This window comes from Anolis carolinensis, chromosome 2 (assembly GCF_035594765.1).
Source record: "Anolis carolinensis isolate JA03-04 chromosome 2, rAnoCar3.1.pri, whole genome shotgun sequence".
NCBI classification, from domain to species: domain Eukaryota; kingdom Metazoa; phylum Chordata; class Lepidosauria; order Squamata; family Dactyloidae; genus Anolis; species Anolis carolinensis.
Window position 1 is genome coordinate 131,004,750 of NC_085842.1, and position 5,299 is coordinate 131,010,048.

Consider the following 5,299-nt stretch of genomic DNA (forward strand, 5'->3'; position numbering starts at 1 on the left):
TATGTGAAGATGCAGTCTTTACAAGTGGTACTGAATATATGTTTACCTTAATTAAAAGCAAACCCTGAAAGTCCACTTGGGCAGTTGAAAGGGTAAGCAGTTCTTTTAGAAAAGTGCATTTTTAAAAAGATGGAAGAAAGTTTATGACACCGTTTTGTGTATATTGTTTAGTTTCCATTTTTCAATGAAAACTGGAATTATTAGAATCGATACCATGTAATAGACATCAGGCAATTTAGAATACACTGGCTGAACTGTGGAGAAATAGACTGCTGGTTAGAGGAATTCTAGGCAACAAGGATGGAGGAGGAGAATGGTTTGCTTACCTCTATCCATGTTTCTTCGAGTGGTTATCTGAAATTCACACATATGGATCTTCTTGCGTATGTACAAACAGTTTCAGAACTTCCATTGGAAATGGAAACATTTTGGTGGTACCCCCGTCCACTCCCCCATGTAGTATAAAGCCAGTGGGAGGGACAAATGCCTCTGTTTCTTAGCCACAATAAAGGCCATGGATACCTAGGCATGATAACTGTGGGGAAAGTGGGCAGGGATATGCGAATTTCACAGATGACCACTCGAATAAACATAGTTACAGGTAAGCAACCTGCTCTTCTTCGTGGTTTTTGTGAAATGTGCATATATGGGTGATTAGCAAGCTACCAACCTGGCAGTGGGATCATGCCACATAGGAAAACAGGACAGCTCTGCCAAAGGCTGCATCTTGATGGGATGTGACATTGAGCTTGTAGTGGGAAACAGGTCAATGAAGGATGACCTTATCTTTATGAAACTGAAGGTAAGGTTTGCCTGTAGGGCATATAGTTCACTAGCATGATGGGCCAAGGTGAGTTCTACGGGGAATCTATTGAGGCCAATCTATTGAGATCTATTGAAGCCAATGGATTAAAGGGCGGACAAGAAAGCTGGGCCAGAACGAGCTTGAGGCTCCATGCTGAGGCCAGAAAAGTCACTGGTAGATCGACATTCTTGAGGCCTTTGAGGAAGCGTTTTACCAATGGGTTGGCAAAGTAAGATGAGTCCCCCTTATTTCCTGTACCAGGAAATGGCTGCCAGTTTACATTTCAGTGATGTCTTGCCAAGGTCCTGTTTGGAGAGGTAGACCAGGAAGTCTAAAACTGCAGAGGTTGGAGCTGAGGTGGGGTTTGCATGGGATGGGCACAGAAAGTATGTGTATGCTCATTTGGTGGATGCCTTTTGGGTGGTGTCTAGGATAGCCCGCACTGTGGCTGAGATTACAGGTGAGTGTATCCTCCAAGCTGTGAGGCAGAGAAAGCAGATGTCTGGGTGTCGAATTTGGCCATCCTGAAGGGTGACGAGGTCTGACCTCTGCCAAAGATGCTGGCAGTTGTGTTCCGACGCATTGAGCAGTGATAACCAGGGTTGGTGCAGCTACCAGGGGCTATGAAGATGTAGTTCGCCCCTTCTTTTAGGATTTTCACCAAGGATCGGGTGATCAAGGGAATCGGAGGAAATGTGTACAGGAGGCCCTCCAACCATGTGATAAGGAACATGTCCCCGAGGCAGCTGGGAGACACTCCGGGCCGAAGGCACGTACAGAATTTGGGACACTGAGCATTTAGGGGAGGTGCTAAGAGATGCACGTATATTGGAGTTCTAGAACATGTTGTGACCTTGGTTTTGGCTTTCAGTCTGCTGAGGTTAAATAACTTGCCATCTGTCTGAGAGATGATTTCCATGCCAGTGGTAAGCTTCCCATCAACAAGATGCAGTATCATAGTGATGAAGATGGAAAATAAGGTTGGGGCAATAACACATCCCTGTTTGACACCTGATTCACCTAAATGGGTCACTGGAGGCCATTGCTGTCCAAGACTGTTGCCATAATACTACTACTACTACTAATATTAATAAAACTTTATTTATATTCCGCTCTCTGTGGGGACTCAGAGCAGATTACAGATTAACAACACAGACAAACAGTACAGAGGCAAGGCTTCCGTCTTTTTCAGCCTCCGGCATTTGGAGGCTGTGCCTGACTCAGCCATGGGGAGATGATGTTCCATTTTTCCATGCTGAGGAGCCTGTTGTCCATGGATGCCTTCCTGATTGAATTGCTGGCATGTCTTCATGGGTGCCTTGTACCTCCCCACCAAAGCGGTACTATTTACTCACATTGCTGTTTTTGAACTGCTGGGTAAGCTGAAGTTGGGACTGACAGTGGGAGCTCACTTCGACCCGTGGTTTGAACTGCTGACCTTTCAGTCGGCAAGATTTTCTGTAGCTGACATTTTAACCCGCTGTTCCCCATCATGTCATCATGGAACCACAGGATGTCCACGAATTTGTCAGGGCCTTAAATTTTTTGGAGTATGGTCCAGAGAGCACTGCGATTGACTGTGTCAAATGCCTTTGCAAGGTCAATAAGTGCCATGTACAGATGTTGATTCTGTTTCCTTCCTTCTAAGCACCAAGCTCTGAAGGTGGATGGCTTTTGACTGGAGGTGTTCATGTTCTAGCTAATAACCATCAACCAGCTCTTTCAATAAACATTCTATCTTTTTAACTCATATAAATATTTTAATAGACTATATTTTAACCATTTCCTCCTTTCACAGACATCATTATTATCCCCTTCCCTCCCAACCTTGTGGCACAGTATGGTGATGTGAATCTGGGTGTGCCTGGTTTGCATCAAGCACTGCAATGACATCTTGGCACCCCTTCTACATTTTTAAGTTCTTTAAGACTAGCTGACAATATTTTTTCTTTTCTTACAAGATGTTGCAAAGTTCTCAATTACACTATGTAACACGATTTTTGTTCCTGGGTTACAAATGTCATTTCCTAACTGGTTTTATCATAAAAACATGGAAAAGGTTTATTAAACTGCAACAACTTTGTGCGGGACATCCTGCAGCACATTTTTCTATAGTTTTTCAATGAATATCTCATAGAATCTCAACCAATTCAACATAGTTTGTGGCAGACACAAAAAACGAGTATAAGAACTACTTTCAAAGTTAGTGCCTCAGAATTAAACAGGAGATAACATTTTCAAGCCAGGAACAGATTTTTTCCCCCAAATTTCGTTACATAGTGTTATGTTTTGCAAAATGAAATACCATGGGGATTTTAAAAAATAAAAATCTTACCATGGTCTTAGGAACTGAATCACACATTGCATAGTTTCATGCAAACAGAGTAAGTTAGGACAGCTAATGTTATGAACCTTCATATTATAAATGGTGGTTACACTTGAGTGTCCTAACCTTGGGGATACTGCTAAGTCAATATTTTCAAAACCTCATTAGAAAAGTCCATTTGCACTATGACAGCAAACCTAACACATTATCTGTGTGAAAGTAGCGAAATCATGCAAGTTCGGCTTCTTTTTAAAAGAACCGAACTCTCCAAACATGTTTAATATCTTCGAAGATAGTTTCTCTGCATGAAGTAAGCCCTCCATATTGGTCCTGATTGATGCCTTCACTACCCTTGAAAGAACTACAACAAAAGGTTTTTGGTTCAAAACTGACATAAATACAAAAGCCAATTTAAAATTGTGGTTGTACCTGCAGGATGTCGACAGAAGTCAACATACCTTGGGTTTCTTACATATGATAATATGGAGTTTAAATTGCTTTGTTGAGATAGTCATCATACATAGCAAAGGGAAATCCCGTATGTACTCCTCCCACATTTACTAACCAAGGTCAAGTGGATAAACACACTAAAATCATATACTTATTTTGGAAATTCTATATTAAACACTGTGACCTTCTACCTTATCACTTCCTGAAAAAAAGAATAAACATTTCTTAGAAATCCGTAACGTCAATGGATTATAATTAATGGGATTTTAAAAGGTTGATTGCAACATGTTAAAATTATCCTATGCTCCACTGCTTAGAAGGCTTAAGGGCAAAAATAATGTCTGAGACTATCATAATAACAATCTTCTGAAGAACAAGCATGTTGCTGTAAATATTTTCACACATGCAAAATGTGAAATAAAGCCTTTTTTTGTGTCAGGAGCAACTTGAGAAACTGCAAGTCGCTTCTGGTGTGAGAGAATTGGCCGTCTGCAAGGACGTTGCTCAGGGGACGCCTGGATGTTTTGATGTTTTTACCATCCTTGTGGGGGGCTTCTCCCATGTCCCCGCATGAAGCTGGAGCTGATAGAAGGAGCTCATCCGCACTCTCCCTGGGTTGGATTCGAACCTGGCAGCCTTCAGATCAGCAACCCAACCTTCAAGTCACAAGGCTTTAACCCACTACGCCATCGGGGGCTCCTATAAAGCCTGTTAATCTTAGATTTGTTCTACAGGTGTTGGATAAGCATAACTGAAATCTCTCCAGGTGGAGTGCTACCTTGTGATACAAGTAATCTTTTTAGTTGGCAGTAGGTGTATTGTTTCCTTCCCACTGTCTATTTCAAAACGTTAGAAGTTTTAAAAGAATCTGGAAATTAATTTTCCTATTACCAATCTGAAATCTTTGAATATGTCATCTTTAAGGGATTTAAGCTCATCAATCGAATTCCTCCCTCACTTCAAGTCCGTCCGAAGGATAGCTCAGCTACAGCGAGAAGCAGAAGCACAGTGAAATTTCAGCATTGAGGAAGGAAGTTATTTCTATCCTTGCATACTAAAGTTGTGTGAGGTAGTGTGCGGAGGGGGAGACAGAATCACAAAGCAGCCTAAGTGGATGTTATCAACCTGGAAAAATTTAAAACTGGTTCAGGGAACCTTTGGCCCCAGGGTGCTCCACCCTACAACTCCTTGCAGCCACACCTACATAGCACAGCTCAGGGTAAGGGATTGTGTGAGTTGTACTCCTATACCTCTGGAAGGCAACTTGAAGCTAACCTCAAATCAAAGCCTAGGCCAAGATTTTAAAACATGACAAACAAAAAACAGATCCCTGCTTTTCAACATTTATCCTCCCAAAGCGTAACAATACAATCTTACATCTGGGATCTCTCATTTATCTACATCTTCTGTAAATTAACCTCAGATTAAAAACATGCCCTTAAAATAATAGGTTGTTCCATTCATGTTTGCTGTGCTAACAATTACTACCACTATAGAGAATAGCCAGCACAACAACAGGTCAGTTTTTCTGATTAATATGACGCTTTAAGGTAAGATATAAAACATAATCCCATCAGCTGTCAAGCCTATGTGAATTGCATTACTACGAACAGTAGAATTAAACATGAATGGGACCTGGAATCACAGAATCATAGTTAGAAGAGACCACATGGGCCATTTAGTTCAACCCCCTGCCATGCAAGAAAAGCACAAAGTAC